Here is a 27,595-nt window from a genome sequence, read left to right as displayed (position 1 = left end):
CCAATCATTGATCTCTCAAAAAAAATCATCTCACAATATAATATTTTGTAACTAATGTAACCTTAAGTGTTTTTATTCTTTAAAATTAATCTCCCTTGGCATATTTTTCTTAATAGCATATATTTATTATAATGCAATTAGGAACATCTTATTAATAGGAACATATAACTAGCTTGTTACATAAACTAACAAGAAAACAGAAGCCTTGGATTTTTTTCAGGGAGTGTCATATTCCATCATAATTACAGATATTGATGGTTCAATAATATTCCTACATCTCTAGTAATGTGCGCTTTTATTTTTTTATAATAATTTTTTATTATGTTATGTTAGTCACCATACAGTACATCCCCAGCTTTTGATGTAATGTTCTATGATTCATTATTTGCATATAACACCCAGTGCACCATGCAATATGTGCCCTCCTTAATACCCATCACCGGCCTATCCCAATCCCCCACCCCCCTCCCCTCGGAATCCCTCAGTTTGCTTCCCAGAATACACAGTCTCCCATGGTGAGCTTTTAAGTGAGATATTGCCCCTAGATATTTAGGAAAAATAGCACTTGAAAAAAACAAGCATTTAGTATTAAAAAAAAAATAGAATGTAACACTGTACTGTGTAATAAATGATATGAGAAAGGTTTGTACAATGATTAAAGAGTTGTTTAACCACATTTTGTTCTTGTTCCCCAAACAAGGGAAAGCGCATTGATTTATTTATTAGATTGATCTAGTGTCTTCCTTTACAGAGATCAATTATGTGTGTTTTATTATAAGTGTAGAAGGGTATGTGGGATATTTTGATCTCTATATCTCAGAGAGTTGCAATTTCATTTAACTATCAAATACCCATGTAACTTACAGGGTAAATTAAATCAGAGAATTCCCAGTTTCTCAACTGATGAAGTTAAGCTGTTGTCACTCTTCCAGAAGCATAACATTGAATGGATAGGATGAGTTGAATTAAATAATAAAAACAAAGACAAATAGTAACAAGTTTGATAAATTATGTTTCATAATTTAACAAAGTAATTTGTTTAAAATGCAATAATTAATATGTGTGGATTTAGAACTTGTGGCGATATGTTATTATTCCAATTAATACCTTTTACCAGCATTTATTCATTCATTTATCTCTTCATCTTTTATTCATTTTACATATACTAAACACCATGTACACAGAAAATTTTAAGGTTTTTCCAATTTGTGTGGTAAATTAGTAAGTCAATACAAAACACAGACTTTATCATGGTAAACTCTCACATTATATAGCATTTGTCCTTCATAAGCTTCTGTTATTACCTTTCTCTTTTCATACTTTCAACCGTTTTACCAATATTAATAGCATTATTTGTAAAATGAAATCCATCTAGTTCTATGCATTTAAAATATCTTGCAGTATTTCCTATTCACATGTGATCACTTTTCTGCTATCTTAAATTTAATGTACTGTCTGATGAAATTTCCAGTAAATCATTCATTGTGATAACAAAACAACAAAAGTGTTTTGAAGTAAGGTGTTGTAAAAATTTTATACAGGTATTATTTATGTTTGAGAATGGATTTGCTTTAAAATGTAAAAAAATGCAGGCAATGCTTAGAGTTATGGACAGGAAGTCCATAGAAGGCACCCATGCTTTAAATGAAAAATTTATGTCTTGAAAAATTCTTTCAACATGTATTGAAATATAATCTTTTAAACTTTCTTTAAAAATGTACTGTCTGCTGAAGTTTATAAAACTGTGTAAAATACAAGTGCTGATCTTTATTCATAGTTTTTGTAAGTAGAGGGTTAATAATTTTCAATATAATTAATATAAAAATGTAATGAGCCGCATGGTCACTCTTATAGGGCATATTTATGAAGTGGCTTTATAGCTCCTTTTATGTTTATTATACCAGAAACAACTATGTTCTGATCTTTGATTTGTACTTAGTTAAGTTATATATCAAATTTAGTGAAATAAGTGTGGTAACTTTTTTGTACATTCCATTTTAAGTGGACACAGCTATCTGCAGTGGCAGTCTGGCTGTAATTTAATGACTTAAGAGTAATGTAAGTTTATGAGCAGACCAGTCAAGTTATTTTGGCAAATTTTTGCTATTGTGTTTTAGATACTTTTAAATTGGTAATAATATTAATGAATCTCAGTCCTATGAGTACCAAAAGGGACAAACCAGAGTAGAAGTAATCCTGTGATGCTCCAAACAATATCCCAACAAAAGACCTTCCTCTAAATTTTGAAGATGAAAATGATTTTCTAAAGTTTGTTTTTTGTCCTGCTCATTCTGATCAACCTGGATGTGGCTCTCCATGCCTGCATCTGCTGCTGCTGTCTATAAACCGGAATGACAATCTCTCCAGCATCCCCTAAAGAACGATAGCATCCACATTAGGGTTCTTTCAATTACAACACATTTTGAATGGACATGTAATACAAGTGCTATTCTGGAAAAGAGACATAGATATCCCTTTGAATAACATCATTGCTTGTATTATTGAAGAAGTGAAAAATCTTTAAACCACCTTGGTTTTCTTTAGACATGAATTATGGCCACAGTATTCTTGTATGAACTCAAAAGTTGTGAAAATGTCAAATGTGTGCGTGTCTAATATCATGAGCCTTTTACTCTGTTGGCTTTGAAACCCAGGGTCAAAACAGTTGTTACTGTGCATTTTTGTCCTCTTCAAAGGGGAAAAATAATTCCTTTTTATTGAGAAGTAACTCATGTTAATTTATCTTGGCATCAGGTATTTGACGAGTTTTCATTCTCATCTTATAGAGTAGAGCATGTATGCCAGTATGTTGTCATTTTCACACATTTATTTCTGTTTTCCCTTTGATACTCCCTTTCCGTATCTAGGTACTGAGGAAACTGTACCTGCCAAATATGAAAGCATACAACTCAAAATAAGTGAGATAATTTACATGATGATAAGAACAAAGCTTACACAAAATTGAAGGCCATATAATTTCAAGCCCTAAAGACTGTTCATAGTTGTTTTCATGAGCAACTATAAAATATTTCTACATTTTGAAAATAATGCTTAAGTATATAAATCAATATGATCTATGAAGTAAATTATACTAATGTGCAATCATTAATGGCCAACATTTTCTAATGATTTATAATTACATATGAATAATATTGTTTTCAAGATATGACTAAAATAAAGAGATAACATCTACATAGAAAAATTATAGTCATAGGTTTTAGTCATATCATAATTTTTAAGGATAAAAGATAAAAAGATAAAGAGCAAATTGGGAATATAAACTCATAAAGAAAGAAAAAAGGATGTATGTGGATTTCTTTGCGATTAACCATGTGGATTATTGTGTTGCGTCTACATATTTCAACTATATTGAATATCTATATTCACATGTATTGGTTATGGCAGGTAGAGATGGGGAGTAGGTGTCAGTCATTTGGGATCATTTTGGAAATTCAGTGTAAATTATTAACAGCTATCAATATCTTTAAAAGTTAATTAGCTCCCCAATATTGGAAATTCTTCATATAAATTTATATTTAATTTTTTTTTAGGGGAACCTGGGTGGCTTAGTCAGTTAAGCATCTGACTCTTGATTTTGGCTCAGGTCATGATCTTGGGGTCATGTGATCAAGCGCTGTGTTGGGCTCCGCGCTTAGTAGGTTGTCCTTCTCCCTCTGCTCCTCCCCCTACACACGCTCTCCCTCTCTCTCCAATGAATAAATAAAAATCATTAAAAACAATTTTTAATTTTTTTTTCAGAGAGAGAGAGTGGGGGGGCAAGGTGAGAAGGAGAGAGAGACTCTTTAAGTAAGCTCCATGCCCAACACAGAGCCCAATATGAGGCTTGATCTCACAACCCTGAGATCGTGACCTGAGCCGAAATAAAAAGTTGGACACTTAAGTGACAGAGCCACCCAAATGCTCCTATATTTAAATTTTTAATAACTATTTTGGAAAGAATAATATCTCCAGGAAAATTATCTGGACTCTATGGATACATCAAATCCAAATGATACCGGAACTTTGGAATCTTGGTTTGTAATCGAGAGAATTAATCATCGCTACAAACATGTGATGTAAAATACCTCAATTTGCTTTCAGTACCTGCACATTCAAGTTTGGGTTTTAATATCTGGAAGGAGAAGATTGACAACATGCAATTATTCTCTGATGTCCACTTGATTACACTAAGACCCCTAGAGCTTTCTTTCTGTTTTCTCTAAATTGAGTCTGTATCTTACACTTTTCATGCTGATATCCAATGTTCACCTATCTAAACTTTTCACATCAAACAGAATAGTCTGTCTATTGAAAGAATAACTTGCATTTTAATGGTTTCATATTTTCATAATTCTTAAATTGTCCTTAACCTTCCATCCACCCATCCATCCATTCATCTATCCAAATATTTACTAAGTTTGAATATACCCTTTCTTGATCACAAAAAAGTAAAACACTAGCACTCCTCACAGAACCATGCCTCCTTGCATCCTCTTTACCTAAAACTAAATTTCCCAATGACCCAGCTTCATGTTTTATAAAGCCCTCATACACAGTTGCACCTCAAAGACATCTCTTTTGAGTTTACTGCATGTACAATTTATACTTCCTGTGTATTAGGAATAAATCATGTAACATACCTTTTATGGCTATATTTTGGTAAGATTTTAATTAGATTTCCATGTCTTTTTGTTTGATCTCCCCATCTAAATCACAGAGTTATTGAGATCAAGAATTGTATATTGTAACTCCTTGCAATCTAAAAGCAATTATGTGCTAGTATCTTGCCCCTAGAAGATTACCAATGCAGTCCATGACAAAGAAATCTTAGTTGCAAGCAATAACATAAAATTCTTTCTTATTAAAGCATTAACATAATTTTATTAAAAGAATATTAGATGGGTTAATACTTTGGTACGTAGCTTGAAATTAAAACAGAAATAGTTTTAAAAATGATAAAGAATTGAAGTTAAAACTCATCTCAAAAATCAGTGTGAGCACCAGACAACACAACTGAACCTACACTTAAGTAAATGGATGTCGAGGGCTAGCAGTAGCATGTATTATGCAGCCACAGTTTGGGGGGAACTGAAGGAAAGCTCTAAGGATTTTAATTTTATCAAGTGGGCATGCTAATGGCACTGGGCATAGGAGAGTAACACTGATATCATAGCCACTGCTGCTCTTATAAGTTGGATTTTGCTGCCACAATTAATGTCACTACTGTCCACCCCCTGAGTAAGTTTTCCATTATGCATGCGACTTTGTTATAGTAGCTCTGAATTAGAAGTATGAGTTGTGCTCGTTGGCTGTCTGAGCCTTAATTCAGCTCCAACATCCCAGTTACAAGACAACCCAAGAAAGTAAATGCTTGGATTTTTAAAATTCCTACAGTGTATTGTGGTCTCTTTCACTGACTGACTCATAAGATGGGAAAATATTCAAACATAGTAAAAAGATCTTGATTCAGAGAAAGATAAATAACCAATGTCCATCAGTGTTGTGGGTGACACTAATGTCTCCTTTATCTTTCTTGATGCATTCCTATACAGAATTATCTTGGATAATTTGTGCTATGTGCTACCATATCAAAGCAAAGCAAAACAAAAAACAAAAAAATAGTGTAACCAAAAATTGTTCCTTTGAAGCTATCTCCATTGTGATGAGATGTAAGTTCTGCATTCATTAAAAAGTTCAATTAAGCCTAAATTTAAAAATTAAGCTATTAAACTTTATTCTAACAGAGAGAAACTTCCTCAACTTGATAAAGAATCTCTGCAAAAACTTACAACTAACGTTATATTTAATGAGGAGAAACTAGATTCTTTCCCACTAAGATTAGGAACAAGGGAAGGACAGACATCGTCTCTCACCACTCCTTTTCAACAGTGTACTAACAAATGCAGTCAGACAAGAAAAGTATGATTTTACATACTTCATATATTTCAAATCAATTTACTGACAGTTATTTCTACCTTCAACTAAAGAATAAGTGGCCTTCATCTATATTGAACAATCATCACATATGAGAGAAAGAGAAGTGGAAGAGAGCAAGCTTTACATAAGCCCTTAGTACCTGGATGATCAGTGGGGTTATGATCGTAGAACCTACCCAAACTGAATTTTGAGACATATTTACACTACGTCTATGGCTGAACAGACTCAACCCTGAATGGCAAATCTGATCCTTGCCCGTATTTGCTAGCAGACTATTACAGTATCAATCATGGCTGTCCAAGGTTTTATGAATGTGGGAATGGTTCTTAGCATCTCCAGACTCAAATTCAAGGCTAACGTATCTGAAATTCCTTGTGTTATTATTTTTTATTTTAATAAAAAGCCAACATCAGGTGAGAATTACTAGGTAGAATAAAAACAAACTTAGAAATCACTTGAACAAAGTGAAAAGAGGCCAGCCCTGAGCAGCATGGCAGAGTACAGAAGAAGAACATAAGATATTTATCTTTTTGGTCATTTTTGGCCATGGTGAGGCCATTTTCTTGATCCAGCTCACTGCCATCTGTTCTAGTATTTACCCGTGCTAAGCAGGGTGAGTGGATTCCTGAATTACTAAATCTTCTATTGAAATCTAGGGGTTTGTTGCTAGGATAGAGCTGTTGCAACAAAAACCATGGACTAAGTGGCTTAAACAACAGACACTGATTTCATTCATTTACTAAATAAAATTAATATTTAATATTTTAATAATTTACTAATAATATTAAATAAATAAAATTTATTTCTAACAGTTCTGGAAGCTAGACCTTTGAAATCAAAGTATTAGCAGATTTGTTTTTTCTGAGACCTCTCTCCTTGGCTTACAGATCGCCACCTTCTCACTGTGTGCTCACATGGTTATCTCTCCATGTATGCACATATCTGGGGTGTCTCTCTATATCTGGAGTATCTCTCTGTGTGCCTTAATCTCCTCTTATAAAGACATGAGATGGGGTGCTTGGGTGGCTCAGTTGGTTAAGCCTCTGACTTTTGGTTCGGGCTCAGGTCATGTTCTCAGGGTCATGATCTCAGAGTCCTGAGATCAACCCGATTCGGGCTCCATGCTCAGTGGGGAGTCTGCTTGAGATTCTATCTCCCTCTCCCTCTGCTCTTCCCTCTCATACTCTCCCTCTCTCTAAAATAATAAATAAATAAATCTTAAAAAAAAAAAAAGACAGATGTATTGGATTAAGTCTCACCCTAATGATTCCATTTTAAGTTAATTAGCTCCAGAAAGACCCTATCTCCAAATAAATTCACATTCCAAGGTACCAAAGGTACCAGAAAGTGCTCCACATACGAATTTTGAGTGACCACAACTTGGACCATAACAAGGCGAAACTCTGAAATTTACCAAGCTTTACCAGTCTCTGCAGAGAGCTATTTCTTGCCCACTAAGCCTCATTAGCAAGGTTTTTAAAAATCATCAGATAGAGAAAATCGGACTACATCTGAGCTTCTTTATGAGGCAAAACAATCCTTCATTTGAAACTTAGATGAGATAATTTTCAGATCAGAAACGATCATTGAAAATTTAGGAAACACATTCATCTATTATTTATTTTTTTTCTGGATCCTGAGTTTGTTTTAAGCAACTTACAGCTCTTGCTCTGTAGGCTATGCACATTACCATACCTATGAATAAGAGAGACAGGGCGCTGTGGGATAAAAGGGACTTAAGAAAGTACAACAAATTTATTATATTTATTAAAAATATTCAAAATTCACTGTTTCAACAGGAAGTGATTTGTGTCCAGGCTGATACCTGAAGTTTACAAATGAATGAATATGTATTGGTGATACATAATTAATTTAGCCTGAGACAGCAATGGGAGATCCCTAGCCTTTCAAGGAAGTAAAAGTAGAGGAGAAAGAAATTAGGAAACTCAAGAATCTGTGCTTCAAACTAGCTAAATCTTTGTAAAGGAAAGTCAGCACCTTAAACTCACATTTTAAGTAAATGATCTACCATAGTTGATGGATTTTTTTTTTCTTCCATTTTCCCGTGTCTTTCCCTTCTTCTGCTCTACTATATTTAATTCCCAAATACTTTATAAAGGTCATTTTCTGATCTCTAAAGAATATCCTGCTCTCTATAGCTTACCTTTTGGCAAGTAGTAACTTGGTGACTCACCTTAACAATAAGATTAGACAATAATGCTACCATTACTGAATTTTCAGCTTGTTCCAGAAGTGCTGATAAGGCATCTGGCAAAACTTTGTCATGACCTTGGAGGATAATGTGGCAGTCTCCTGACCAATATGTGTACAAAAACAAATAGTTCTGATGGAAGTTGATTGATTTCCCAGTGTGAGGAAAATAATCAAAATATATACAATGAATTTCTGGTATTCTACTTAACTCATTAGTCTCCACCTAGAGTCGATGCTGTTTTTATGAAGATTCTTTCCTTTATATATTCTGTATTGTACAACATTTTTTATCATCTCAATGAAAACACATAATCCATCCTTTTGAAAATTAGCAATGTTGATTTTTAATCTCTAAAAATGAAAATGTCACTGTAACATTACAGGTCAAACTGGTCATCATCAAAGTTCAGCTGGTCCTCTTTTGATATCTTCAAATACAGTGATGGTTTTGCCCTGGGATGGCCAAGGAGATGTTGTACTCTCTGACCATAACAAGTAAAGACACCTTTGGAAAAACACTCTCAAAACAGGGTAGACTAATTTCATGAGCTACTCAGAATGTGACTGCCCTAGTGTGTATTTCCTCCTACTTTGTAATTTCTACTTGGAGTTTATGTTCAGCTGCTGTTTGTTTATTTATTGTCCTATTGGAATCATTTGTTTTTGCTTCTAGGTGTTTCCATGGCTTTACTTGTAAAGAAACGATTGTGCTTTTTAGGATACAGGCTTGGCTGTAAAACCAAACAATCAAAACATAATGGAATAATATTCTCTAGCTCCACCCACATCATTGCAAATGGCAAGATTTCATTCTTTTTTATGGCCAAGTAATATTCCATTGTATATTTATACCACCTCTTCTTTGTCTATTCATCAGTCAATGGACATTTGGGCTCTTTCCATAATTTGGCTAAGCAAAGTAAGTCAGTCAGGAAAAGACAAATACCATATAATTTCACTCATATGTGGAATTTAAAAAATAAAACAAACATAGGGAGAAAAAAAGAGAGAGAGAGAAGGAAACCAAGAAAGATATTCCTAACTATAAAGAACAAACTGATGGTTACCAGAGGGAGGTGGGCTAGGGGATGGGTTAAATGGGTGATGGGCATTAAGGAGGGCACTTGTGATGAGGACCCAGTGTTGTATGGAAATGATGAATCACTGAATTCTATACCTGAAACTAATATTACACTGTATGCTAACTAGCCAGAATTTAAATAAAAACTTGAAAAAAGAATAATGGTAAGTGAAATGATTTAGAAAATGATTTCTCGATTTCACAGCAATCTAATATTCATCAGTCCTAGAAAGGAATGGTGGTGCCATTGCATGAGAAATCAAGCTTCCTTCCATCTTGTTGCTCTGCTATTCTCAAAAGGCATACGTGTGTGGCTGGCAAAATGGAGCACAGATGAAAGGACACAAGAGGAGATTAAAGGAAGTCCACTCTCTGTCTTCACAACTGTGTGCCCTGACATGGGACAGTGGCAATGCAAAGCGGGCTCCCTTTTTTTCTCCTTTTTCCTTGGCCAAACAAGAGCAGATGTTGGCTTTCTTTCTAGATGCTCCAAATGCTGGTGAACTTTTCTTTCACCCACGTTTAATTTCTATTTCAAAGGCATGAATTTTCTGGTGGGCAGACTCTCATGAGAGTGCGAAAATTAAAGAGCTGTTCTTGTAGCAGCTGCTTTTGAAATGTGGTAAATCCAGTTCTAATTTGGACTTCGCAAATAATTGTGAACTACTGCGGTGAATAGTCACATATTGATCCCTTTGTGTCCTTTCCTCTCTCCCTTGTTTTATTTTTTATATATTTAAGAAAATATTGAAAAATAGTTATATATTTGCATACTAAAGAAAAAATAACGAAGCTTTCATTATTCATGAAGAATCTGAAGATTGACAGAACAGAAGCATATAAATAAGCTTATAAATAAGCAAAACGACAGGGTGTCTGAGTGGCTTAGTCGGTTGAGCTCCAGACTCTTAATTTCGGCTCAGGTCATGACCTCAGGGTCGTGGAATTGAGCCCTTGTCAGGCTCCATGTTCATGGTGGAGTCTTGAGGTTCCGCCCCTCCCCAGTTCATGCATGCTCTCTCTTTCTCAAATAAGTAAAACACTTTAAAAATAGATAAATAAGCAAAATGAATAAAATTGTATCTGTTGTTGTGAATACTTGCTATGTTAATATTTTCATGTGTATACCATTTCTATGAGCCGAGAAGACTGACGTCTGTTTTTTGCACATCCTGTGGAGAGGAACATAAGAATATGGCTAATAGCCTAGAAATTGCCGTCTTCAATATGATCTGTGAAGACCAAAAAAAAAAAAAAAAAGAAGAAGAAGGAAAATAAGTATCTACCAAGGCTGTAGAACCCTGGGAAAGCATTCAGTAATTAAATTTATTCAAACTCTTAAACAAAACAAAAGCATAAAAGTTGATGGCCTGGGACACGTTATTTAAAGTTAATGGGGATTGTAAAGTAGAGAAAAACTAGCAAAGAAGAGATTAATTAAAAGCTACTACAGTTTGAAACCAATTCAAGAGAATTCAAGTGAAATTCATTGCTTGGCATCAGTGAAGTGCGTGAGAAATGATTGTGAGAATCTTAGAGGAACACTCTCCAGTATAGTCAAAAATAATGCATCTTTACGATGTTACTCATTTTCAGATTTTTATTTAAAAAGTACAAGAGTAGTAGGACAAAAATACAACTCACATGTGAAAATACCCAACAATATATTAAGAAGCATATGACGGAAATGATATAAAGCAAAGTTCTTGCCACTAGAGAGACCTGTTTTAATCACCAAGTATTCTGCACAATAACTAGGTGAACTTCTGTTTCCCCATTACTGCACTTCCAAAGTACACATTAGTATTTGCCTGACATTCAAGGTAGTTGATATAGGTAATATATTGCATGTGAAGTATTTGGCAAAAGGTATGTTGTGCCTGTAAATGGCAGGAAACACGATTGGATAAAATATGAGGAATCAAGTCCATTTTAAGCAATCTTATCTTATTTCTTTCAATTATCTTGTTTATTTCAAGATAATCAAATGATTCATATGAGAAAAAATGAATGAACTGATCAGGCATTCCCTAGTAATTATTTATAGATTTTAATATCACTCCCAATTCTGATTGTCTCCAATAAGCTCTATGACTTGAAGAAATTAAAAATTTCCTTGGGTCTTCGTATCCCATTCTTGTTGATTGACAGTGTAGATATGTATATATCATATTTGTGAACATTTTAGAAAAGCATTTACAAACAGATTTTATGCCTATATAGACATTTTAATAATTTAACAAATTTTTATTACTTATTGCTTTCAGTGCATAGAATCTATTGGTCAGAATAAGAAAATAAACAGATGATTAGACTAGCAGAGAGCAAAGCAGAGTTCTAAGTGTAGCACAACCAAGTACTTTGTACTTCATTAAAAGAAAAAAATGTGAGCAGATATCTACATCACAACTGAAATATGATATGAGATAAACACTAAGAAACCAACAAAGTTTGGGTATTAGAGTTTCAAAAAAAAGAGTATCGTATATTAAGAAAAGAGCATTATAAAGGAGAGAATAAAAGGAATAAATGACAAAAAGTGTTATGAAATATTAGAATCTAATAGGGAAGGGAAATTGAAACACCTGCTTAAGACAGTATATAAACTGCCAACCCACAAAGGCATTTATTTCCCCTAGATTGAGAAACACCTATATAAATACATAGATATATTATTATGTATTAAGCAATTTTAATTAAAATTATAAAACCTCACATTTAAAAATAACCCCATAAAAACAATGGTGATTGCAAGTTTTTGCACAAGTGTAGTCAGAGACCCTATATCTCTAGCTGAGAAGTATGGAACTATCATCCTTCACAAATATAAACATTAGTCGGGGGTCAGGTTCCTGGGGAACACATAAGCTTGAAGGAAATGTACCAGGAGTGGTCTTGTGATCAACAAATGAAGGAGTGAAAAAGCAGGACTAGGCAGAGAGAAGTGGAGCTGCAATTCGGTCACAACTTGACCTTCTCAAATCACATGGGATGCTCTGGAACATGATATCCCCTTCGGTCCTGAATTGGATTGTGTGATTTGGGTCTTAAAACTGCACGGCAACCAGTAATTGGATGTAGGCTGCTCATAAGGAAGGAGACATGATTTGAGCCTGGTAGCAGACAAGTCCAAAAGCTGAAGGTATAGAACTCTCCGTTTTGCAAGGGGGGATTTGGGCAGTGTAGCACAGCACAAGGGAAGAGACTGAATGTATAAATGATGAACGGCTAGACCATAGATGACAACAGAACTCTAATCCACAACCACTGCTGAAATAAGCCCAGGAAGCCAAACCTCAGCCTTTGCAGCTATCGGCCCTGAAGAGTCAAGACTTGGTTAGTGACTGCTAACTTTTATTTATTTTTTATTTATTTATTATCCTACTGCTAACTCTGGATGAAGAGAAAGCCACATGGCTCCCCAAACCGCATAAAGTGCCCACATGTAATTAGCCCATGTCCGGCTTCCTTATGCCAACAGTCTCCAACGAGAGCACACGTGAAAGCCTTCGCTTTCTTTTCACTGTGAAGCTTTTTTTCCCCACTCTCCTGACTGACTTTGAGTCTCTGACAGGAGAAAGTGATGGTATCCGACTCCTTGTTATAGCAAGTTCTGAACAGACAGACTCTCTTTGATCTCATTTGAGTGGGCTTTATTTTCCACACCTGACAAAAATTCCAATCAGAGCATATCTGTTGCATTCCTTTTTTTCTTTCTATGTAAGGCATCCCCACACCCTGACTGTCTTAAATCTCTAACAAACATGGGGGATGGCGGCTGATTCTTTGGCCATAGAAATCTCTAAATAACTTGTATTTGTTTTTATTTCTGTAGTCTTTGTTGATTTCTAGTTTTCCTGGAAGCTCCACCAAGGTATGGTCTTCACTGCTCTTAAATATTATACTATGTTGACTTTTCTTTCGAGTTAATGGAAGAATTTCTTCTTAGCACAATCCGGACTGGAATCACTAGATCTTCTCTTTAATCTTTAACCATAATCTTTTTTTCTCTGAGTTGATTAGTGACTTCCTGATACTGAATGTATTCATATTTTCACAAGAATGATGTTTAATTGATCAATCTGATGCATTTGTACTATTGAATACACCCATATCCCCCCACTTTTTAACAACTCTGTCCTTAACTTTTCCTGGACAATTAACACCAAACATTATCTTATATATTTCATTTAGGGGTGTGTAATTTCTTTCTACCACTACATTTTAAGTTCCATAAAAGGAGGGACTATATCTGCTTTGTTTCCTACCATGTCCCCAGATCTCAAAAGAGCATGTGAATCGTGGTAATCATTAAATTTACAGTTTCTGTGTGAATGAATTAATGTATCAATCATTTTATTGTCCGTATCTTAAAGTCATTTTTCTTCTTTTTCCCAAACTCAGATCTGCTTTCTTTCTGTGTTGTCTGTTTTGATCAGTGGAATTCCCTTTCAGCCAACTATTCAAGTCAGAAAATTTTAAGCCATTTTAGAATCTTCATTTCCACCCATAGTAATCAATCATCAAATGCTTTAGTGTATATTTCTTAGTCAATGATTAGGTATGTTTTCTCTACTACAAACCCACATCCACAGTGAAGCTATATTTTTCTTCATGAAGCTAGCTTTTCTCATCTGATCAGTATCTGATCTCAGTATCACCAGAATAAATTTTCTCATGCCTAAATTATGTGAATAATTTAGATGACAGACATGTAAAATTCTTGAGCTATATCTTGAAATTTACGTGTTTTCTTTGTCAGTACATTAAACTTTATTAGGCAGATGCAAAAGTATGAAAATGATTGAATACCAAGGAGCCATTTATAAAGAGTTAACAGATCAGAACCACCATGATAATTCCAGTACTTATTATAGCTCATGGTATAGTTAATAATTCTTGGTTGATATTTTTGTTACCTACAATTTCCAGGATTGGCTTCACTTATTCTCCTGGAATTCTATCTATACTTATATTTCATTGTATGCATACAGCACATTTTCTTTCTTCATTCATCTGCCAGGGGACATTTGTATTCTTTCCATAACTTGGCTAAGTGACTAATGCTGCAATAAACATGAGAGTGAAGATTGATCTTTGAGATTTTTATTTCAATTCTTTCGGAAAAACACTAAAGTGGGATTTGTGGATCATATAGTATTTCTATTTTTAATTTGTTGAGGCACTGCCATTCTGTGTTCCATAATGGCTTGTGCACAGTTTTACGTCTGCACCAACAATGCACAGGGATTTCTCCACACCTTCACCAATACTTGCTATCTTTTGTTTGTTTAATAATTAACATCATAACTGATGTGAGGTGATATCTCATTGTGGTTTCAATTTACATTGAATAGAATCTTTTCATATATCTATTAGCCAATAGTATGTCTTCTTTGGAGAAATGTCTATTCAAGCCTTTTGTCCATTTTTTAATCAGGTTATTTGTTTTTGTTTGGTTTGGTTTGGTTTGGTTTGGTTTTTGGGGGGTTTTTTGGTTTGTTTTTACTAGTGAGTTATAGATATTCCTTATACATTTTGGATGTTAACCCCTTATCAGATACACAGTTTGCAAATATTTTCTCCCATTCTGTAGGATGCTTTTCCATTATACTGTGTTTCTTTGCTGTGCAGAAACTTTTTAGTCAGCTGATGTACCAAGAATTTAAAAGGATCATAAGAGACTATTATGAAGAGATAAACACCAACAAATTGAAAAACCTAGAACAAATGGGTAAATTCATAGAAACATACACTCTATCAAGACTGAATTACAAAGAAATTGAAAGATTTGAGCAGATAACAATAATGAAGGAGAAGATTAAATCAGTAGTTAAAAACAAGACAAAACAACAAACAAATGAAGAACACACAAAGAAAGAAAAGCTCAGGGATACCTCAGGGTCTCAGTCAGTTAAGCATCCAATTCTTGGGTCAGGCTCAGGTCATGATCTCAGGGTCCTGGGATCACGTCCTTCATCGGGCTCTGTGCTCAGTGCCAAGTCGGCTTAAGACTCTCTCTCCCTCTCCTTGTGCCCCGCCCCGAGTGCACATACACTGTCTCTCAAATAAATCAATAAATCTTAAAAAAAAAAAAAAGGAAAAGAAAGGAAAAGAAAAAAAGAAAATCTCAGGACCATATGGCTTCACTGGTGAAGTCTACTGAGCATTTAAAAAAGCATTAGCACCAATCCTTCTTAAACTCTTCCTGAAAATTGAAGAAGAGGTAAAACTTCCAAACACATTTTATAAAGCAGCATTTCCCTGATATCGAAGCCAGAAAAGAACACTAGCAAACAAAACAAAACATACAAAAACAAAATTCCAGGTCAATAGCCCTGATGAACACAGAAACAAAAATCAACAAAATATAAAGAAACTGAATTCAACTGCACAATTAAAGGGTCATATACCATGACCAACTGGGATTTATCTCTGGGATGCAAGTATGGTTCAACATATGCAAATCAATTAATGTGATACACTGCACAAATACAATGAAAGATAAGAACTACAATTATTTTAATAGATGCAGGGGAAAAAGCATTCGACAAAACTCAACACTCTTTCATAATAAAAATCTCTCAACAATCTCGGTGGAGAAAGTACTTACCTCAACATAATAAAAACCTTATATGAAAAGCATACAACTAACATCATACTCAATGGTAAAGGTTAAAAGCTTTTTCCTAAGATCAGGAATAAGGTGAGTATTCCCACTCTCATCACTTCTTTAAACTTAGTACTGGAAGCTCTAGTCATGGCAATTTTGCAAGAAACAGAAATAAAATGCATCCAAATCAGAAAGGAAGAGGTAACATTATCTTTGTTTGCAAATGTTATGATCTTACATATAGAAAATAAAAAAGTATCCACAAAAAATACTTAGAACTAATAAAATCAATAAAGTTACAAGATAAAAAATCAAGAGACACAAAAAGTTGTGCTTTTATACACTGATAACAAACGATCCCAAAAGGAAATTACAATAGCATAAAAAATAATTAGGAATACCCTTCACTAAGGAAGTGAAAGATCTGTACACTAAAACTATAAAACATTGGGGAAGGAATTAAAGCAGACACAAATAAATAAAGAGGCATCATGTGTCCATGGTTTGGAACACAATATTGTCAAAATGTCCATACTAAGAAAATAATCTACCAATTCAATGATATCCCTATCAAAGCCCAGTGGTATGTTTTACAGAAATAGAAAAAAAATCTTAAAATTAATGTGGAACCATAAAAAACTGATAATTACCAAAGTCATCTTGAAAAAGAAGAACAAAGCCAGAAGTATCACACTTTCTGATTTCGAATTATACTATAAAGCTACAAAAAATTAAAACAGAATGGTAATGACACAAGGACAAACATATAGACCTATGGAACAGAATAGAGTGCCCAGAAATAAACCCATATGTACTCATTTTTCACAAGGGTGCCAAAAACAGACAATGGGGAAAGGACAGGCTCTTCAACAAATGATGTTGGGAAAACTGGATATCCACAAACAAAGGAATGAAATTGGACTCCATCTTACACTACACAGAAAATAAACTCAAAATGGATTAAAGACTTAAGTATAAGATCTGAATCTGTAAAACTTCTAGAAGAAAAGTAAAGGGAAAGCTTCTTGATATTGGTCTTGACAATGATTTCTTAGATATGACTGACACCCAAATCACAAACAGCACAAGTAAAAATAAACAAGTGGGCAATAAGCTTTTAAAAAGATTTACATCTCAAAGGGGGAGAGTACACATTTTCTAAAAAGAATGCTTTAAGAAAAGGAAAGTCAGAGACCTAGAATTAGAAAAACTGCCTTTCTCATGAGTTAACTCTAAGACTAAATGAAGGTATTGATAATTCAGAGGGACCACATTTTCCTCTTGAACCAGAACTTTCTTTGAACACAGAAAGGAGGTAATGGCATTCTAAGAAACATGAATGACTAAGAAACTCTATCATATCCTTTCTTTATCATGTCACTTCTATGTATTAGGCAGCTGTTTTTGCCAAAAGTGATGACATAGAAAGAAAGGAAGGATAGGGCAACCCATAGTTCTTTCCCTTTCAGTCTCCCTTAGTCATGAGTAAGCCAAAAGTAGAGAGTAGTGGTAGAATGTGCAAATATCAAGAAGTGACATAAACAACATACAATTGAATATATGTTACATCTCCACTACTGTGGTAAGAACATATGTATCTACCAGCTCTGAGTGTGAAATGTGTGATTTGTGTGATGATTCTTTATGCAAGATGTATGCTGTTATATTAGCTTCTAAAACTGACTTTGTACAATGTAAAGACGAAAGGTAATATTCATGCTAATAATTTAAATTTTTATTTTTATTTAATTAGAATACCGTTAAGTAACAAGTAAGTAGGCACTTTAGCTAACCAAGGGTCCATCCATTTTTATTTTGCACTGAGCCCCAGAACTTATATAGCTGACTGTGAAAAGGGAAAGTTTTCACTGGATCTGAGATCTGAATATTCCTTAGAGTCCATCAGTTCTAGGTTTTTATTTAACTCTTAGGACTTTGAGTTCTGATGTTTGTATTATTCCTTGATAAAATGTGGCTTCTAGCCTTCTATCACAGACTATTGTCTATTATTTGCTCTTTTGCTGCCTATGTATTCAGTACCATAAATTCTCATATTGCAGAGGGAAGGAGCACAAGCTCTGTGATTCCATCTTTTTGTTTTTCTCAGGGGTTGATGGATTCAAGGTACCTCAGAGCAACATACTTGGGACAAAAGTAGAACAAATTTTATTTAAGATACTTTTCAATTCCTAGTAAGCCCTTCTTTCTACACTAATGTTTTGTCTCTAAGAACTGCGTTTGACAGTTTCCTCCACCCAAAGCTGTGGATTTGGGGGAATCATAGTCAGTGGCAGTTAGTTTAGTCAGGTTCCTTTTACACATGGTTGCACAAACACCATTCTTCCTGACTATTGCTGTTCTCATGGGACCTTTTCTAAGTCTGCATTCCCTCTGGGTCAATTAGGTATATCTTTCATGTCTTCAGAGTATATATTTATCTTTCTAACTGATATTCTTAAACAAGAACATTTTGGAATTGTCAGCATTAAGGCAATTTACATGTAAACAAATGAATAAGATTTTTCACTTGAAATCTATCTTACAGCAAAAAGGAAACAATCTCAAACATCCAAGGACCTGCATTTTTTACTGTATACTCAGGCTCCCAATACAGGTAGACTTATAAATTGCCTCCTTAAAAGACTATAAACCTCAGAATAAAGAAAGGGGAAAAGTAAATAAATCAGCACCCTTATGTGGAAAACCTGTGTCCTTTCTAAATCAAGGACAGATTATTTTGTTTAACATAGGGACATCATTCTCCTTTGTTTCCATACAACTGGGATAGAAGATTTTTAACTATGTAGGCTTGACAGAACTATCAAGGGCGTAAAATATAATTTTTTGATACATGTTGCAGTGCCTCTGACTTCTGTTTGTCACAATGGGTTTTCCTACATCCTGGTTTACTCCACTTTTTTTTTTTTTTTTTTAAGATTTATTTTCTATTTGAGAGATAGAGAGACAGTGTGTAGGGAGGGGCAGAGAGAGAGGAAGAGAAGCAGACTCCGCTAAGTATGGAACCAGATGCGGGGCTTGATCTCAGGACTCTGGGGTCATGACCTGAGCCTAAATCAAGAGTCAGATGGTTAACTGACTGAGCCACCCAGGTGCCCCTCCACTTCTTATAGGGAAGATAACACACTTTTATAGTGGTCAGTTTGTATCTATTGTGGCCAGTTCTTTTTCTTTTCTTCTTTTTTCATCCTCACTGTTACTTATCCTTATTCCGAATAAAATTAAACATAGAACAGTTAAATTTTTTTTCTTTCACCATCTATTTTAGAACCATCTAACCAAATAGACTCAGTAATTTTCAAGGGACAGAAAACAAAATAAAAATATTTTGCATTAAACAGGCTGTCTTAAAAATTCTTGCCCGGATTGTTACTCAAATGAAAAAGTTCACCCATGTATCTGAATAATGATTTTACTACTAGGTCAGAAATCAAGAATAAATGATCTTGTTACCAGATTGCAAAATAAGAAGAAGGGCTATCATACATTAGTTAAAGAATCTTTCTACATTTAAAACCAATACAAAGATTATATATTGTGCTAGAAAAGAGTTCTTGACATATTCTTATTTAATAGATGATACTTTGGACAAACTAAAGTCTAAACATTTTTTAATAATAATATTTTTTATTATATTATGTTAGTCTCCATACAGTACATCCCTAGTTTTTGATGTAAAGTTCCATGATTCATTACTTGCATATAACACTCAGTGCACCATGCCTAACCCATTTCCCCACCCCCCTCCCCTCTGAAGCCCTCAGTTTGTTTCCCAGAGTCCATTGTCTTTCGTGGTTCATTCCCCCTTCTGTTTAAACCCCCTTTCTTTTTCCTTTTTTCTTCTCCTACTGATCTTCCTACTTCTTAGGTTCCATAAATGAATGAAACCATGTGATAATTGTCTTTCTCTGCTTGACTTATTTCACTTAGCGTTATCTCCTCCAGTCCCGACCATGTTGCAGCAAATGTTGAGAAATCGTTCTTCTTGATGGGTGAGTAATATTCCATTGTATATATGGACCGCATCTCCTTGATCCAGTCATCTGTTGAAGGGCATCTTGGCTCCTTCCACGATTTAGCTATCGTGGACAATGCTGCTATGAACACGGGTGCATATGGCCCTTCTCTTCACTATGTCTGTATCTTTGGGGTAAATACCCAGTAGTGCAATTTCTGGATCATAGGGGCTCAATTTTTAACTTTTTAAGGGACCTCCACACTGTTTTCCAAAGTGGCTGTACCAACTTGCATTCCCATCAACAATGTAGGAGGGATCCCCTTTCTCCACATCCTCTCTAACATTTGTTGCTCCCTGCCTTGTCAATTTTTGCCATTCTAACCTATTCTCCTGAAGCTGTTTCAAAAAAACAGAAACAGAAGGAAAACTACCAAACTCATTTTATGAGGCCAGTATTACCTTGATCCCCAAACCAGGCAAAGACCCCATCAAAAAGGAGAATTACAGACTGATATCCCTAATAAATAAGGACCCCAAAATTCTCAACAAGGTCCTAGCTAATAGGATCCAACAGTACATTAAAAAGATTATCCATCATGACCAAGTGGGATTCATCCCTGGGATGCAAGGGTGGTTCAACATTTGCAAATCAATCGGTGTGATAGATCATATCAACAAGAAAATAGTCAAGAACCATATGATCCTCAACTGATGCAGAAAAAGTATTTGACAAAATACAGCATCCTTTCCTGATTAAAACACTTCAGAGTGTAGGGATAGAGGGTACATTCCTCAATCTCATAAAAACCATCTGTGAAAACCCTACAGCAAATATCATTCTCAATGGGGAAAAGCTGGAAGCCTTTCCCTTAAGATCAGGAACACGACAAGGATGCCCACTCTCGCCATTATTATTCAACATAGTACTAGAAGTCCTTGCAACAGCAATCAAACAACAAAAAGGGATAAAATGTATCCAAATTGGCAAAGAAGAAGTCAAACTGTCTCTCTTCACAGATGACATGATACTCTATATGGAAAACCCAAAAGAATCCACCCCCAAACTACTAGAAGTTATAGAACAATTCAGTAATGTGGCGGGATACAAAATCAATGCTCAGAAATCAGTTGCATTTCTATACACGAACAATGAGACTGAACAAAGAGAAATTAGGGAATCCATTCCACTTACAATAACACCAAAAATCATATGTTATCTCGGAATTAACTTAACCAGAGATGTAAAGGATCTATATTCTAGAAACTACAAATCACTCTTGAAAGACATTGAAGAAGACATAAAAAGATGGTAAAATATTCCATGCTCATGGATCGGAAGAATTAACATAGTTAAAATGTCTATGCTACCCAGAGCAATCTACACTTTCAATGCCATCCCAATCAAAATACCAATGACATTTTTCAAGGAACTGGAACAAACAGCCCTTAAATTTGTGTGGAACCAGAAAAGGCCCCGAATCTCCAAGGAATTGCTGAAAAGGAAAAATAAAGCTGGGGGCATCACGTTGCCAGATTTCAAGCTATACTATAAAGCTGTGATCACAAAGACAGCATGGTACTGGCACAAAAACAGACACATAGACCAATGGAACAGAATAGAGAACCCAGAAATGGACCCTTGGCTCTTTGGGCAACTAATCTTTGACAAAGCAGGAAAAAACATCCAGTGGAAGAAAGACAGTCTCTTCAATAAATGGTGCTGGGAAAATTGGACAGCTACATGCAAAAGAATGAAACTTGACCACTCTCTCACACCATACACAAAGATAAACTTCAAACGGATGAAAGACCTCGGTGTGAGTCAGGAATCCATCAAAATCCTAGAGGAGAACATAGGCAGCAACCTCTTTGACAACGGCCTCGGCAACTTTTTTCATGACACATCTCCAAAGGCAAGAGAAACAAAAGAAAAATTGAACTTGTGGGACTTCATCAAGATAAAAACCTTCTTCACACCCAAGGAAACAGTCAAAAAAACTAAGAGGCACCCCACGGAATGGGAGAAGATATTTGCAAATGACACTACAGATAAAAGACTGGTATCCGAGATTTGCAAAGAACTTCTCAAACTCAATACACAAGAAACAAATAAATCAAAAAATGGGTGGAAGATATGAACAGACACTTTTCCAATGAAGACATACAAATGGCTAACAGACACATGAAAAAATGTTCAAAATCATTAGCCATCAGGGAAATTCAAATCAAAACCACATTGAGATACAACCTTATGCCAGTTAGAATGGCAAAAATAAACATTTTTTAATTAAAAAAAGCTTTTTGTCCTCTTTCTAATATGATGACTGTGTAAATATAATATGACCACAATGTTTTCATTATGTAAAACATTGATTTTATTTCTCAAGTTTAAACTTTTACATTCTATACATTGCTTTCAAAGATCAAGTAAGCAATCCTTATTTCCACAAATTATCCAAAGTTACAAAACACATTTTGGATTTAATTACATAAGATTTTATTAGTGAACAGAATTTTAAAAGGTTTCTAAATATCATGCAATATTAAAATGCTACAATTTATCTGAACATATGTTGTTGACTCATATTATAATTAATATGTCCTTGGTTATCTTTAAGACTTGAGTTAATTAATGGTAATTGCTTCTACCTAGATTCTTAAATAAGAAACTGATATCATTTATACATACAAAATTTCAAATATTAGTCACTAAACAGTTTTATTATACTTTTAAATAATCCTTGGGTCACTAAATTTAAGTTTACCATTGGTCTTTATGTTTCATATATTGGACATATATTAACAGAAAGTGCAAATGCCCCATTGAGGAATATATATATATTATATTATATATATATATATAATCACTTTGAGATTTGTAAATGTGATATAAAATGTGTCCTGTTGGAAAGAAAGAGCTAGACAGTTCAGTTCTTGATTTCTTTCCATCTTCTCATTTTTTCATCTTAGTTTATCATTTTAGAATACTCTGGATTAAATTTCATGTTTTTGAAACTTGGTCATATTACATCATTATATGGTTTTATTTTTATTTAACTCTTTATACATTTTCAAATATTATATCATTCTTTACTGGCAAGAACAAAATGTGACTGCTGCAATAAACAACAATCTTGGAATCAATTCCGTAGCATCTACTCACCAATACACTAAAGCAAGAAGGGAGGCTGCCTCTTATAGTCAATTATAGTTTCCAAATACACACTTTCCTTCTTTCTCATCCATCCATCCAACAGACATTTATTGGGTACTTATTATGTATCGGAAATACCAAAGAATAAAACTGAGTTTTACTCTTGTGGAGTTACATTTTATCAGCAGTATAGAGAAAATAAACAAAAAGAAAAAAAATAAGTTACCTGCTATGTGGGGTGATAAATGTTCTGCATAAAAATGAACAGAATAGAGGAAGATAAGAAAGCTTGGAGAACCAAGAAAAGAAATAATGTTTTTTAATAGACCATAAGGGTAGCCCCCATTGAGAAGGTGACATTTGAGCAAAGACTTGAAAAAATAAGACCCTAGCTCTGTTCACATCTTGGAGAAGAGTTTAATAAGAAGAGGGAACACCCAGTGAAAACTATGCAAGATGGAAATGTTAGATTTGTATGCAAGGAACCATAACATAATAAGTGTTCCTGGGATAGAATCTATGAGGGTAATTGAAGTAAGAGAAGAAGTCATAGAAAACTGGGGTAAGGGAGTGAGGTATTCTCTTATATGACACCATGGACAGAGAAGCCCTTGCAGGATTTTGAGGGGAAATGGTATGGTCTATCAGCTATTAAAAACAAAAAAAATTACTCTGGTTTCTTTGCTGAGAATAAACTTTAAATGAGCAGTTTTAGAGGCAGAAAACACAAAGAGGGTTTTACAGTAATCTGGGTGAAATAATTTGGAGGCTCATATAAGAATGGTGGCAAAAGATGTAATAAAAAGTAGTTGAATGTGACTATATATTTAAGGTAATCCAAACAGAATTTCCTATCCCTCAGCCACTGAAAGAAAGATCTGATGCTATACCTAATTTTAGAGATGTATCTACTTTGGAACAACACAAGGGACCATAGTGGAGAGTATGTGGTAGGACACCCACTAATCTTTTTTGCTCACTATTGTATATTATATTAATATCAACCATACCAACACTTAAGCTACATTTTTGCCTACTTGGATTCTCTTCAAGTAACATAGATTATCAAATTATTATTTGTCAAGTCATCAGCTACCTTATTTGAAATTTACCTTTGTCAATCTCTGAGAAAATGTCATCTCTGTACATAAATAACATGAATAATAGTTTGTGGATTGATTCGTTTGCACAAAAGAGCACCCTATTAAGGAATATTTAGCTTTCATTTGTTGATTTGAATTGCAACCTGAAACAAAGTGATTTGCTCATAGGACTCATTCTCTAAATATTTAACATTTATATAGGTTTAGTTGGCAAAACCTGATCTCTTAAGGGTTCTTGCTTTTTTTCCTCCTAAAATGTTGGGCCATAAGTGATATTTACATATAAAATGTCTTAGACCTGTTTTATATATTTGCATATATGTGACTTTCTAATATTATATCATGTTTATATTTCAAATACCAGATTTATAACAATTGTGTTATCTTAAAGACAAAAGTATACAATACATGTCAATGATTTACCTTTTCCTATCTTAAATATGAATATTGAACTACAAATTAAATAAGTCTAAGTGCTGTTTCTGGCATAATGCAGTATAAATAAACTGCCATCTGTTCCATTTACAATCATTATAAAAAATAAAGCATAAAGTGAATCTCATTTTTAACCTAATTTAAGATATTTATAAGAAAATTTTCAAGATATAGCATAGATATATCTTGAAAAAGTGTACATAAGCAGCAATAATGAGCAATAACAGTGACTTCATACAGGCAAAATCTGTTTTTATGTATTTCTACTACTGTGAAAAAAGAAAATTATGTAGTCATGCAACTATTTGAGATTTAATAATAAATACTGGTATCTAAACATCATATTTCTTAACATCTTCTTATACTAAAAACTGAACATATTTATATCTTCTTTCCGCTGTGATTTTCAAAATACATTCCATTCTTGCTATTTGTTCAGAGAATACAAAAGAACTAAAAAAAAAGCATACTAATGGCAACCCATATCAGAAAAAAGCACACATAATTTGCACATGCATCTCAGAGTCTACTCATAGATGACTTTACATATTTAATTTTTACTACAGAAAACTTCTAACATCTTTGCAGATGGATTTTTAGATCTTATGAAATGAAAATTTAAATCCAGATTTGTTAATTAAAAAATCAAATTTGAAAGTTATATAAGAAATGTGCTTGTAGTTTATTCAATATCTGAAAATAGGACCCTCAATTTCCTAATTCGTTAATGTCACTATTTTGCTTTGCTTACAATTATGATATTTTTTAAAGTATTTGAGTTATATATTTGTTTTCACATATGGATGCATAATATTACCTTTGGATATACGATGTTCTGTATGTCTATTTCTATATAAGATATGCCATCTGTGGTCTCACATCTATTCATGGGCATACACATAATCCAGCCAAGGTATCAATTCCTCTTCTGCTGAAGTGCAAAGTCTTTCCAATCTAGTCTTCATATGTGCGTTATAGACTCCCCCTCTGGAAATCTAGATAAACTTTGCAGGAAGTAACAAAGTAGAAAGGATATTGCACTCTGACTTTGAGCTAGAGGTCATCATTATGTGGTCTACAAATGGCTACAATTTTTAAACTAGGCAGAATTTATCCAGAAAATATTATCTCATGATATGGAAATATTATGTGTGACTAAGAGCACATGCATTGGATTCTATGGGGATAAATGAAATTCAGGAAGCTATACTTTGAAGACAGAAATTGCATGCAATAGTCTGTATGTCATAAAGGCCTGAACAACCTTATATTCCCAGTAGTGACCTCTCCAATATTCCAGGCCTAAAATTCCAAGGCCGGCATCTGTCACTTTTCAACACTTCATTCCATCCCAAACATTTTATTCTAACGAGATGCATGAAAGTCCAGAGTCTAGATAATTAAAGAGCTAGCAAGACGAGGAGTTTTAGAAATCTACATATTTCAAATTTTGGCTGGAGTTTGGAGTTTATGCACCAAACAAACATAAAAACAATGTATCAGATATTTCAAAGGTTGCAACAAGCATTCATTTTTTTTTTTTTTAATAATACAAACTCCTCAGGTGCCTGGGTGGCTCAGCTGGTTAAGTGGCTGCCTTGGGCTCAGGTTCTGATCCCGGGATCTTGGGATCGAGCCCTGCATCAGGCTCCCTGCTCCACGAGGAGCCTGCTTCTTGCTCTCCCTCTGCCTGCTGCTCCCCTGCTTGTGCGCTCTCTCTCTCCCTCTCAAATAAATAAAATCTTTTAAAAAAATACAAGCTCATCATTCAAAGTATTTATAATTTTAATATGGGTCAAACGATTAAATAATATTAAGAAAAATGCTTAGGTTTCCATTTCAGGTTTGCTTTGTGTTTACTTGTTTTATAGTACTAATTTTCTTTGCAACATGTTTTCTTTTCACTGCTTTATAAATACCAGAATTGTTGGTTTAAGGAGATCCAAATTAATGAAAATTTATTTTCAATTAAAAAGATAGAACTAAGAAGAGCTAAGAAGGTGATAGGTATTTAAAGTATTATTTTCTAGAGTTATTACCTGCATATATTCGTTTGCAAGGACAAAAAACACAAACAATGCCTTAAGCTACACAAATTTATTATCTCACAGCTCTGGAGCCTATAGGTCTAAGACTAAGGTGTAGGCAGAGGTGGTTCCTTCTGAGGGCTGTGTTGGAGGATGTGGCAGGCGTTTCTTGCCTTGTAGACGGCCATCTTTTACCGGTGTCTCTTCATATCATCTCTTCTCTATGTGTGTCTCTTTGTCCAAATTTCCTCCTTTCAAAAGGATACCAGTCATATTGGATTGGAGCCTGTTCTAATGACCTCATTATAACTTGATTACCTTTTTGAAGACCATATCATTGAAGAAGGTCACATTGGAAAGTACTGTTAAGTATGATAAGGACCTAAGTATTATGTTAGAACAGAATTCTCACATGAATTTTGTGGGGCATAACTCAGGCCATTACAGTGCACCTTAATCTCTGCCTGATTATTTCACAGTTGCTGTGCAAATGCACCACTACTTTATTTCCTTTATTCAGAGTTATAATTTTCCCAAATTAATATACATGTTATCTACAAATGGTCCTATCATAATATATACATTGAACACACAAATTCTTTCTGATATGTGGAAGATTTTGAATCTCCACAAAAAATTACATTTACTTAAAAATATTTAATTGTTTCTAATGTAAGAGAATTAAGCTTATTTATTGTATATATTAATATTTATATTAAAACATCTAATAGTTGTTTAATAAAGCCATGACATATAAATATGATAAGTGATTAAAATATAATAAAATGATACATTTCAAAAGCAATTGAATTTTAGAAGGCAATATCCGTCATATCTGCTATCAGTTGTCCTTCAGTTGCCTTATATTTTTTTGTTGCTAATGCATAGGAATTCCCTGAAGCACAGAAATCAAACATTCCTTCAAAACCAAGCTTACAATGGTATTTTAAAATATGTGTTTAGTAAATATTTCAATTATCTGGCTAATTTAGATGTTGACTAAAATAACCGCCTAAAAACTTAGTCCCCTGTAAATAGGGTCCCTTCATAGTGGT

Source organism: Ursus arctos, unplaced genomic scaffold, assembly GCF_023065955.2.
Source record: "Ursus arctos isolate Adak ecotype North America unplaced genomic scaffold, UrsArc2.0 scaffold_4, whole genome shotgun sequence".
Taxonomy (NCBI): domain Eukaryota; kingdom Metazoa; phylum Chordata; class Mammalia; order Carnivora; family Ursidae; genus Ursus; species Ursus arctos.
Note: the sequence above shows the minus strand (reverse complement) of the source record.